The 13,543-nt window shown below is 41.5% G+C and overlaps 1 protein-coding gene across 1 annotated transcript in view; it reads right to left on the reverse strand.

Moving 5' to 3' along the window:
• Window positions 1–13,543, reverse strand: part of LOC122793540 (probable protein S-acyltransferase 23) — a 711,842-nt gene that overhangs the window by 529,676 nt on the left and 168,623 nt on the right. The window lies entirely within an intron of this gene.

Consider the following 13,543-nt stretch of genomic DNA (forward strand, 5'->3'; position numbering starts at 1 on the left):
CGGTCCTGGCTTCGGCTCCCTCCTGCACTCCTTCTCATCTGGTCCTGGCTCCCCTCACCCGGCCCTCCGGGCAGCCTGCCTCAGCGTCTTTAGGAGTTCCAGTGGAACAGATTACAGCCCGTGAGGACTCCTCGGACAGCCCCCCCGAGGAAATTCCCCACAAGGCAAAGTGCAAAAGGAGGCACATAGACTCCCCTGAGAGTCTCACAGAAGATACGGACTTGGATGAAGGGAAGGCTCCCGAGATCACCCCTGAGGATGTCTCCTTTGGAGACATCATGGAAATGCTCAAAATCAGAGGTGGGTGGTCTGCCCCCAAGGCTTCCTCTGACGAGTCCGTATTCCTTGAGGCGTTCGAGGCAGGACCATCTACCTCTTGGGTGTCCCCTCCACCTGACCCCCTGGTGGATCTCATATCCTCTAGGGCTTGGAAGGAACCGGACACCGTAGAGCCGATCTCCAAGCCCCAGACAAAATTTTGAGCCCCCCTGCAGAGAGATCACATTGGAGCAGAGGTCCCCCTGTGGATGCCATGTTGGTGGCTGCAGCCACCAAGAAAGAGTTGGCTCAGGAGAGCCCCACGGTTCATCCTCTGAGCAAGGAGTCTTGCGCGATGGACCGTCTTGGGAAGCGGGCCTTCAGTTCAGCGACCTTCTCTATGAGGGCCTTGAACTATAGCTGCGTTATTAGGATGCAGTGGGATCTAATTAAGGAATACGCTGCTTCCCCCCTGGGGTCCATGTCGGAGGGAGACAAGGATTTGTACTCTTCCCGAATGGCCACCCTCCGCTCTATCTCTAATACCTCTATGCGGCTATTGTCTCATGCTACAGAGGGAGCCACTAGAGCAGGCGGAGTCGGGCTTGTCATGAGGAGACAGGCCTGGCTCCATCACTGTGACTTCTCGGAACCCTTTAAGGTGTCATTCGCGAATGCCCCTTTTGATGGTTCTGCACTGTTCGGCAAAACCGTTCGCGACACTCTTGTCCAGAGAAAAGGCGGAAGACCTTGTCTGCCGTTGGAGTCCGCTTCTCTGCGCCCAGAGGTCCTTTTCCAAGAACCAAAGGGTCAGAAGAAGATGTGGTTCAATCGCATCAATCTCAGTCTGCTCAGGACAACCAGTCCTCTCATGGCAGAGGAGGACAGGAGGGCTTGCCCAGAAGGCAGAGGGGTCCGAGGAATTTTGGGTCCAGAGAACCTTTCTCTGAGAGGTCCACCAGAACCCTGAGGGTTTCGACTGCTCCACTCTGGAGGCAGTCGGGGCATTCGAGCACCTGGCAAATGGGAGTCCATAACAACAGATCGCTGGGTGCTTAGCATTATATCCAGAGGTTACCTAATTCCCTTCATAGCCAACCCCAGAATCAGAAGCCTTCCGACATCACCCAGTCAAAGAAGCTGCAGAAATTCAGCAGGTTCTACAAAACAGAGCCATCAGACCGTCCCCCAGATCAAGTCGGATCAGGGTTTTACTCCAGGTTCTTTCTGGTGCCAAAAGATGGGGACTTGAGGTCCATCCTCGACCTCTCTTTCCCTAAACCTGGCGGTACCCAAACAAAAGTTCCGAATATGGGGGGCCAACCCCCTTGGGGGCCCCCCAAAATTTTTCCCCCGGTTCCCCCCCCCTTTAAATTGCGGGAGGGCCCCGGGCCCTTGGAATGTGGATAGGTACACACTTTATTAGGAGAGCTGGAATCCAGAAAAGAATTAAGAGAGAGGGGCAAAAATTGTCAGCCTTCAGGAAACATTACTGAAGGTGAAAGAAATCACTAAGTTTAAAACAAAAATGTTTTGGTCTATCTATGCAGATCATAAACCTCGGAGGAAGAAAGGAAGGTGGCCTCTTCATGTTCCTTTAATCTCTGAAGGTGGAAACCCAGTCTACTAAAGTGAGTGGCAATGGTAGATGGCTGATTTGGATAGGTGAAATAAAGAATAAACAAAGAAGAAAGGGCTATAGGGAGTATCTATGCACCTAATGAGACCTATGTCTGCCTAATGAGGATGTTTCTATTTTTCATGAGAAGTGTTTATTGTAGTGACAAGAGACCATAATCCCCAACTAATTTTATATACTTGCAGGGGATTTTAAAATAGTCCTTAATAACTTCAAGAATAGTCTTAATGGTAAAGTAGAATGACACAGGAGAAGTCAATGAGTTCTGACGGATTGGACGGAAACCTTTGAGTGGATTAACATTTGCAGGGATGCCACATGGCCTCATCCCTTCCATCCCTTCTAGGAATCATAACAAGCAAGGTAGTAGGAAAGATTTTTCTGTTAAAAAGTTAAAAATACAAAGTGCATTTTCTGGTGATCCATGAGACTGAACTATCTGACCATGTACCGGTCACTTTAGAGATAAATATGAAGAGAGGCTCCCAGAAGTATAGGAAAGGGTGGTAGATAAGTGCATTTCAGCCGGCATACCAAACAGAAAGGGAGAAATTTAGGTCACTTGTAGAGGGGTTTTGTTAGGAACAATTCCCAAAACATCTCATTAACTAAAATAGACAATGGTGGAAAGGCTGGAAAGCAGCAATAAGGGAGTACAGCAAAGTGCAGGAGAACCCATGAGGAGAGAAAATAATAGTTATGTACTTACCATAACTTGGTATCTGTGTTATCCATAGTCACCATTCATCACACATGGGTCTAGGATCTGATATCGGATCCAAGCTGGCAAAAATGTAGACAACAGCTTAGCTCAAGCTCCTCCACTCCCATAATGCTCTGGTGTCCTCTAACCCCTCAGATCGGGTTTGCCCTGAAGAAAGAAGACAAACAGAGAAGACCTGCCACCAGAAAGGATCCAGCTAATCTCCTGCCAACCCCTCCAGAAAGTGGATAGGAGGGTGGGATCATGATGAATGGTGACTATGGATAACACAGATAACAGATTATGGTAAGTACATAACTATTAATCTGATGTTATCCTAGTCACCATTCATCACGCATGGGTCAGAGACCCCAGCTACCCAACATTCTCGGGTGGCCTCATGGAAGGACAAGCTGAAGAACAGTGGAGCCAAAGGAAGCCCTTCCTCTAATAATTAAGTCAAGCTTGTAATGAGAAATGAAGGTATGAGGGGAAGACCAAGTTGCTGCTCCACAAATGTCATTCAAGGACTGACAAGCTAAGAAGGCAGCTGATGTAGCCTCTGACCGGTTAGAATGAGCCTTAACTGGTCGAGGCAAAGGAGAACAACAGGAGGAGTAGATTAAAGAAATGCAACCATTGAATGCTCTCCCCCATCCCCTGGAAGAGGAGTCCTCCAGAGCTTCCTGAAAGGAAGACTGCAACTTATGGAACCAGATCTTCTTACTCCTTGTTGGGTCTTGGAAAAGGGCTTTTGGGGGGTAGAGAACTTGATCCCTACAGCTGACAGTGTCTTCCCGTCTTGCTCACTGTGGGTTAGAGTTTCTTTTACGGTCGGTCTAAAGAGGGTTGAACCATTGAAGGGAGCATTGGTGAATGATGCCTTAAAGGCCTCCGCAAACCCGCATAAGCGAAGCCAGGCATGACGCCTGATGCCGATGCCTCTGCCCGCCACCCAAGAGGTTCCTTCTGCAGCACTGGATATCAACCTCATGGATAAATTAGCTATGGACGTGAGAGTGGCCAGCTTTTGAGAAATGGTTTTAAAGTCCTCCACAGGCATGGACTCTGAGAGAGAAATGGCAATCTCCTTGATGTGTAGGTAGTTTAAGGCTTGCAGGCTGAACGAAGCTGATGTGAACACCCACTTTCTGAATCTGTCAATCACTCTCAACTTGTGACTGGGAGGATGGGCAGATGAATTCTATTCCACCAGCTCTTTTTTGGTGATGGCAGCTACCATAATCACATCCACCAGAACTGCCTGGGACCAAAAGGATTTGTCAGAAGGGGGACTCAAAAACTTGTCTGCTCTCTTAGGCCCCAGCTCCACCAGTTTCCTTTCATGCCCTGCTGGCAAGGAGATTGATCAAGGACTCAGCAGGGAGGGACACCCAAGAGGTAGATGGGCCTGTTCCGAATGCCTCCAGAAAAAATGGTTTCCTCCAAGGATGGAGGGTGGGCAGACCAACCACTCAGCCTTAAGGATCTCAAGGATGCCTTCGAAGCAGACAACATTTGGTGGTGACCTAGGGGACCTGTCCCCCTCATTGATACCTGTGTTCTCTGTCAGAGACTCCATTGGGGAGTCAAGATGTCTCCTCCTACATGTCCTCTTTCAACGCACTTCCTCTGGGGGAGGCTATGGGGAAGACTCGGAAGAGGTGAGGACCTCGTTGGGGGTAACTCCTCCCTGGAGGCTGGATCAAACAGGCTGACCAGGAGCAGGATGAGAGGATCTGCTCAAAATCTGAGGCTGGGATGGAGCCTGGCGAGCAGCGGAAGCTCCTCTGGTAACACAGAGAGACCTTTCCACTACCCGGAAAGCAGAAGGACTGGAAGAAATCCCCTCCACAGTGGACAACACCACAAGGGAGGAAGGAACAGACCCTGCTAGGACCTCCAACCCACTGGAGAAGGCCGGACCAGAGTTATCGAGTGCTGAAGCACCGAGAGTTAGAGAATGGTCCGAAAGGCCCGGACCCGAACCTGTCCCCACAAACTCCCTTGGATCCAGCTGGATTGGATCCATGGCCGACCTGCTCTGACACGGATCTGAAGAGCTTGATCTGGAGGCCTTGGATCCAGATGGACTCTCTAATGGTCTTTGGATCCGAGACCCTTGGATTCAACACAGCTAAGGCTGGAGTCGGATCTGGGGATCAGGGATCTGACAGCCTAGATTTCTTAACTAAAACTTTCACGGAGGAGGAGGAAGAGGTAGCCTTTCTTTTGTGGTCAGAGGGGCCCAACTTGCTTGAAGGCTCCTTGACTAAGGGACCCCCCTGGACCATACTTTTCAAGATGAGTTTCTTTCAGCGCTTGACCAGGGCCTGGGGTTGAATGCGGCACAAAAGCAGCATTCAACCTCCAGGTGGCTGGTGCCAAGACAGTAGAGGCACTCCTTGCGCGAGTTGGAAACAGACATCTTCCGACTGCATGAGGAGCACCTCTTAAACCCTAAAGGCTTCTCTGACATAGCGCCCAAAAACCACAACCAAATCCGAAGGGACAAGCAGTAGAGGAGGAGTTGATGAAAAAGAAAATGATGATTCGCTAACGGAATGCCTACAGAAACTAAAAATGCTAAGATTAAGGAGAAAAAGAAGAAAAACCCAAAAGGAAGACCTACTGTATAGAATATCTGAAATCCCAGAGGAATCTGCGTCTGTCTGTTAACCATGGCAAACAAGATCTGAGGGATTAGAGGGCAGCAGAGCATTATGGGAGGGTAGAAGCTTGAGCTAAGCTATTGTCTAAGTTTTTGCTGGCTCGGATCAGATGTTGGATCCTAGACCCATGCATGATGAATGATAACTAGGTAACATCAGATACAGCAGTTCATGAAAGGGAAGGCTAAGTAGTTCAGGATACTGCAGATGGTAAAAAGATGAACAGGGAGGACCTGTACAGCTACAGGAATTAGAGCTTAAATTACCTACAGAACGGTGTTCTCTAGCATTAAATAAAAATGAAGCTGAGCTTTTAAAGAAAGGCCAGTCCTGGTGGCTTAAATAGGAAGGGGATCCCAAATGTATCACTTGTATTTTTAAGCAATGGACTAATACAGCTTTTATAGCACAGGTACTCCCCCAACCAGGGGAAGTTATAAAAAGAGAGGATGACAGACAAGAAACATTCTGTAACAATTATGTTTCTCTCCGCAATGTTGTCCAACATAAGAAACCTTCCAGATAGAATTTTAAGGCAGCTCTAGTGTATCCAGTAAGTCCAGAGGGGAAGAAATATTTGAATACACTTCTGGGAGCCTCTGTTCATTTTTATCCGTAAAGTGACCACTACATTGTCATATAGTTATATCTCATGGATAACCAGGGATTGCTTTGCATTTGCAGTTGTTGGTAGAAGAATAAACTCTATTCTATTCAATATGCAGAAGTGGTTCAGGCATTGTTAAAGCTACAACCATGTAGAGCTTCTGGCCTTGATGGATTCCAGTCAGTTATATAAATGAGGTGGAAGGGACTTATTAGAGGCACTCACCTTAGTTTTAAACTCAGATATCACTTTTGATAACCTCAGCTTTGATATTAACCATGTTATACTGTCCCCAAGGCCACAAGAAGAGCCCTCAGTCTAAGAAACTATAGACTAATCTCCCTTATTAATGTAGACCTTAAGCCAAAGTTTTGACTTTAAGACTGGATTCCCTCCTACTAAAGCTCATCCAAAAAGGGTAAAACCATTTCCTGAAAGGAAGGGATATCTCAGACATCTAGTGGAAAATAGCCACCTTTCTTTGTACCAAAAGCTAGGTCTGGTGTTTTTTTTTTTTGACATAAAAAATCCTTTGATTCCATTAGGTTGGAATTTCTCTTTAAAGTTTTGCTTCACAGACAATGTTGAGAGAGTTTTATAGCCTGGGTGAAGAGCGTGTATAAAATGCTGACATTCAGAGTTTTCATGAATGGAGTGGTCTTATATCCAGGGTTAATAAAATGTGGTACTAGGCAGACATGCCCCCTTTCCCCAGAACTTTTTTTCTGCTGATAATAGTGGAGTTAGTTTTCTAGATTAGGCATTTTTACAGGAAAAGTAGGAGTGGACACAGATGGAGTAATTAGCTCATTTCAGATATTTGCATACAATTATATGTTAATGAGCACAACCTTATCTGTGGTTTTAAGGGGTGTCCTAGAGATCATCCAGCTCTTTTGAGAAGCATTTGTCTGACGACTGCAAGCTAGGGGCTATAATTGACTCTCCGGTTGACACAGACATCCTCCAAAAGGGTCTCACTGAGACAGAAACCTGGTGTCAAAACCATGGCCTCAAGTTAAATGCCAAAAAGTGCATAGTCATCCCCTTTGGAAAAAAACAAAGTACCCACAAACTAATACATAGGTGGTAGCCCCCTAAATATAGAAGATGTAATAAGGGATCTGGGGACCCGAGTACATAGTAATCTCTCCTTTGATAATCACAGTGCCAAAGTGGTTAGAAAATCCTTCTATGTGGGCTACCTAATGACAAAAGGGTTTGCATCCAGATCAAAAGAGGTCATTGTGCCCCTCTACGCATCACTCATCAGACCCATCATAGAGTATAACACCCCATTTGGGATGTACCTTACAAGACACCTGCAACAGCTGGAAAGACCACAGAAGTACCTCACCAAGAGGATCACTGGCCTCAAACAGATGCCCTATGCAGCTCGACTGAAGAAACTCCAGCTGTACTTGGTTGCATACCACGTACTCAGAGGTGATCTATGCCTGACCAGAATTGATGGACATGCTTCACCTAAAGAAAACCATATCCCCTCAAGCCACATGCTCTAGGGGTCTAAACCTCACCACAACAATAAATAGGACGTGCTGAAGGGATAGATTTCTGTCCCAGAGACTTCCCATGCTCTGGAACAAGATTCCAATCTACATTAGGCAGAGCTGCTCGCTAACACTCTTCAAGAGAAACCTTGACGATGGGAAACAGAAAGTTTACCCCGGGGATCACTTCAATGGTTCTGCTAGACAAAGGCACAGGGAACTAATCTAAGGTGGCGGCAAAAGCCAACATATTCCGGCTAGGCTTATAAATGCCTTTGGGCAGATAGCCTAGTTCCTACCTATGATCCTATAATATGTATCTTAAAAAAGTCTGTACTAGTACAATGCTTTAGGAAGGAATATGACATTGATATTAAAACCTTCTTTTAGTTGGAAATCTCCAAATATTTATAATTAATATTAGGTAAGATGTTAATGACCACTGTAGGGCAGAATATAAGCAAGTTACTTGAAAAGATTTAAATCCTGTTACCTAAATTGAGTAATTTTCACACATTAATGTGCAGAATACAGGTGGTTCAGGTCATGATTATGCCACACATAATGCTTTTGATTAGAAATTTAATAGACCAGGGAGAGCACCCAAGTCTAAAATATCCACAGGAAAATATTAATGACTTTGCACTGTGACAGTCCAGAAGGCAAATCTTATCTTGTCTGTTTGTCTCCCAAACTGTTTTGGATGAAGGGAGATATTGTAATGCTTTCAGGATAAACCAGCTGTTAAGATGAATTGCAATTACAGGAATAGGAAATGCAAACAAGTGTAAGGACTTAACAGATTTATTTGCAGCTGTTCCCCAAGGATGTATACGGCAGATTTTCCAAGAATGTACAGGGTCAGTGATGGGGCTTGGGGAAGGGGTCCTGTCAACTACAAATACCTCCATCCAATGATCTTGAGAACCATTAACAGATCCTAGGGAGTATTGAAGCAGGAAATGAGTATATGAATGGGAACATTTACTGTTCAGCTTGACAGATCCCACACTTATAGACTTTGCTGTTATCGCTACCAAGTTCCATGGCAAAGAGCAGGAGTGGTGGCTAACATACTTCCAGACTGGCCATATATAGACCACGTACATTTATCATGAGGAGGCCAAGAAGAAGGTCTTCCTTAGAAGCAGTGGACAAGTCTGAGGGTTGGAAGAACAGGGAGGATTTATACAGATATGTAGAAAAATTAGCCATTGCTATAATAGCTACAGGGAGGATGCAAGAGGGAGTCCTACTATGTGCAGATGAATGGATACAACTCAAAGCAGCACCAAATAAATTGAAAAAAAATGCCATGTTAATTGGACCTGCAAATGAGGTTGATTTACAGGTGGTATTTCACCCAAGCCAAACAATTCAAAATGGGAGTCAAACACAATGGCCAATGTCGAAGATGCAGTCAACAGACTACAGATAATTTACCATGTTTTGAGGAAGCTCCCTAATAAGAAAATATTGTGGGCATTTAGCTCAATGGGTTAAACTGCATCTTTGGGAAAAATCAAGGTCTAGACTGGAAATTTTGACCAACTGGGATTATTGCACTGGTAGAATCCCATTTGTCTTAAGTATTGTATGTTTATTGGGTTTTGGCAAGTGTAATTAAAGTGCTCTGCACTAGACAATGGAAGGTTAAGACAGCTGTATCACAAGAAGCCCACTGGCCATTTTGTATGAAAGCATTTAGGCTGTGTACTATACTCTAATTAAAAATGCTGGACAACAGGTAAATATACCAGTAGGCTGATGTATTCTTTTTTTAACTTGTAAACAATAAAAAACAATAATTAAAGAGGACATCCATTGTGTAACTAAGTGATGCAATTTTCAGTGTGTATATAGTTGACCATGTGTCAGGTTCTTTTTATATTTAGTTACTTAATTTTATTATTGCTTTAATTGTTATAAACTTTTGAATTCTATTTTGTGTTATCTTATTAACTTTAATACAAAAAGAATTTAGAGTAAAAAATAGATAACAAACCCCCATTCAGTAGAGAGCTGTATTCCATTCCTGCCAAAATCCACCAGTAGTTAACTGTGTGATCATGAACATTGTCTTGCAAAAAATGTATTCAAAACTAGTCTTTTTCCCCCTGATCACCTACTTGACTAACCCAGTACTTCTGCTACCTGCATTTAAGTGTCTCATTCATTCTCTCACCAAGGTCTAGGATCTGTGCAATGGGGAAGGCTTACTAGTCCCTGACCCATGATGCTGTAGATTCTGTCGCCCTACCAGGAAAGAATGAAAGTCCCACAATCCATTTGTTCCCTGTCCCAGTGCATTCACCAGCATCCCCCAAACAAGATGGGGAAATTGGCCAATTCCCTCTCAGAGCAACGGCCTTTTGGTGCATTTATTTCCTATTATGGGCTCACACCTTTATTTAGTTTATTTATTTTATTTTTAATAAACTCTTTTTACTGTTCTCTCCACTACTCTTCTACTCGTCTCTATCACTAGTACTACCCTTCCTCTGTAGCTCACCTAGTATCCACTTGGATACTACTTTTCCTATAACGTCATTTTCTCTTTTACTTTTTACACTACTGCAACCTGTCATCTCTGCTCTTATTTAAACCTACATGTTGCTCCCTGCTGTGCAAATCTATTTCTTAAAACTTGTGCCCTGGCACAAAATATTTATCATAATTGTTAATACTGTAAATATTGTACACAAAATATTTATCATAATTGTTAATACTGTAAATATTGTACACAAAATATTTATCATAATTGTTAATACTGTAAATATTGTACACAAAATATTTGTCATAATTAATACTGTAAATATTGTACACAAAATATTTATCATAATTGTTAATACTGTAAATATTGTACACAAAATATTTGTCATAATTGTTAATACTGTAAATATTGTACACAAAATATTTATCATAATTGTTAATACTGTAAATATTGTACACAAAATATTTGTCATAATTGTTAATACTGTAAATATTGTACACAAAATATTTGTCATAATTGTTAATACTGTAAATATTGTACACGAAATATTTGTCATAATTGTTAATACTGTAAATGTTGTACAAACTCTTGTGTGACTTACTATTTTCACTTTCTTTCAATGTTTCTACTCCTGCTTTTGCATAGAATATGAGAATAGGAATCCTCACTTTATTTTATATTTTTGTTAAAGTGCTTCTGTACTGTTACTATGCTACATAGGAATTGTTCTCTGGATGCATATAATTTGTATCTTACTGTGCTGTTTTTTTATGTTATTTACTAGTATATAGTGGAGCTTTTCTCCTCGGGCCTCTGCTGAAAAGGGACATGTATCCAGCCAGACTAGCCCGGTCAACAAATGTAAAATAAATAAAATAAAATAAATAAATATGTCTTACAGGATACAGAAATGCCAGAAAGGTATTGATGTATTTGGGCAAAAGACTATAATGTTCTGTAAACACTGCATAATCTCTTGCTGTATATAATAAAACAAGCAACACTCTGGTCAGTAACTACAATATAAAGTAACATACTCATGCTCCTTGTGTGAACCAAACCAATCAGTGGCAGTCCAGTCCAGAAAGGTGATAGGAAAGGTCACTCCCTTCCAATACTATGTTAACATATGACAACAACCTTTCTGTGCATTTAGGATATCCGTTGTTAGATTGTTCATTGAGAAAGTGGCAGAAACACTGCATATGAAATCAGTTATAAGACAAAGATGAGAAAACTGGACAAAAAGCCCTCAAAAGTATATCTATAAAGTTCTATATAAGTTAATCTGAGGTGTGTTAATAATTTCATAGTAACCTACCCAAATTTTAGGCTGCTGTATTAAATTAACTTTGACAAGCAAGGGAAGGTGCTTCCATGTTTCTCTTTTCAACAAATACTTTGCAGATTCATCCATGCACAGTGAACCGATAACTTCAGCACCTCATCAAATCAAAACAAAATGAGTCTCATGCTTTCTCCTAAACACCACCAAGTAGGGGATGTGTACTAACTTTCATCAGATGCATTCAGCCTTACCCCTTAACCAAGCCTATATGTCATCATGGCCCTGCAGGCATCCAGAAACATTATTCACCATCTGTTTAAATCTTCTAAGAACTTAAATTACCTGTTCATGAATACCATTTATAAACCTATACAAACATGCACAGTACACCTATCCATCTGTGTAATGGTAGAGGAAACTGCTTCTCTGACTGCCATTTCTGTGGGAAGGGCAAAGTACTGCTGAACACAAAGGCCTGTGCCAGAACACACGCCACGTGGGTATTTCTATTTGAACTCCGTTTTATTAATTTGGTATCAGGGCTAGCCTACTAAGCACTTGATATAGCTTTTCATTATAACTAGGAAGTATCATCTGGTTAAAATTCTAAAAATCAAAGTTGAAGAAGCATATATCGAACAGGAAAATTATAAACCACAAAGAATATTTAAAAATCTATCTTATCTGCCCAGCGACATAACAACACCAACTTGACCGTCGATCCTCAAAGGCCTTGGAGGAGCATACTCTCTAAGCTCTAATTAGCTTTGCAACCAAACTTGTCTTTTATTCAGCTCAGCTCAATGTGCTGACTGGCTATTATCCTTGTCAGGATACAACCCATGTAGCTAAGGCTATTGCAGCAGTAATCAATATGATGAACATCAATAGCTATTTCACAAACCAAAGAAAAGGCAACATGCTCCTTGCAAAATCCTCTACAGCCTTTCTCTGGAAGCAGACTTACCACTCAATTTTATAGCAATAAGACATTTGAGATATAGATGTGTAATTCTCATTTAACAATACTACAGTATCACCTTTTCTCCCTCATGTAATATGCTGCCACATATTAGGGAACATTAATGTACTGTAGTGGTATAATAATGTCATCTTGATGTTATTTTTAAATCAGGTATTGGTAAGAGGTGTAATTCTTTTTATAAAACAGTACACCAAACAATATAAAATTCTATCATTACTATACATCAAGAGAACCTATTGAGGGTACTATCAAGGTTATAGTGGCACGTGTGGAATTAGAATCCATATGTATGCTGTTCTGTCATCACTGTAATGTGATGAAGTTAGAATAAGGAATAATACATAATATATGACAAATGTATTATAGATACAGGATAGCAGTAATATGCGCTGGATATTTAAATTAATTTTATATTTGGATGATGATTGGAATGGCGACCTCTGAAGCCTTGGAAGTAGAAATGTATAATGTATATGTTGCACATTTACAGAAATTCTAATACCTTAAGTAGTTAAGAATTTTTTAGCACGTGATCCAGACTTCAGAGAAGCAGCAAAATGCACAGCATCAAAAATTTTAGAAAGCAACTACACTGTAAGCTATATATTTCTAAAACACATATATACCATCTACTGACACCTTTCAGTGGTGTAAGAAAACAAAATGACATTGAAATACACAAACAATATGGCACTGATTTTCCTTGAGCCCAGAACTATATGTACACCTATAATTTTAGTACAAGAATATTTTATTATGGATAGAACTGTGGTGCAGCAGTTTTTTTTTTTTTGTTATTCTGTGGCTCTTTTGTGTTGTGTGAGGACTGATTTTAGAAAGGCAGTTGTCATATTCTTACCACTTGCTGGATGATTAAATTGGTATTCAGAACTAGACAAATGAAAAAACAGGAAAACAAAGTGGAAAGGGCAAATTCTCTGATCTCCAATGTACCAGGATCTTGCACACATTTAAAAAGCTAGCATGTGTGATCAGGTAATTTTAAATACACATAACAGCATTTTTTAATCAATAAAATGAACTTTTGACATACAAACTGTAAGCCATATACACTATATCTCTATCTATCTCTGTCTATATATATAAATAGACATATGGCTATATATTTATACATACACACACACACGCACACACACACACACACACATATATATATATATATATATATATATATATATATATGCACACACACACATATGTGTGTGTGTGTGTGTGTGTGTGTGTGTGTGTGTGTGTGTGTGTGTGTGTGTGTGTATATATATATATATATATATATATATATATATATATAGATATATTGATTTACTTTTTCTTATCAAAAGATCATTCTTTTGAAAAGGAAAAACCCAATTAAATGAAAGTGCA

The sequence above is a fragment of the Protopterus annectens genome, chromosome 2.part0 (assembly GCF_019279795.1).
Source record: "Protopterus annectens isolate FY-2018-M chromosome 2.part0, PAN1.0, whole genome shotgun sequence".
In the NCBI taxonomy this organism is placed as follows: domain Eukaryota; kingdom Metazoa; phylum Chordata; order Ceratodontiformes; family Protopteridae; genus Protopterus; species Protopterus annectens.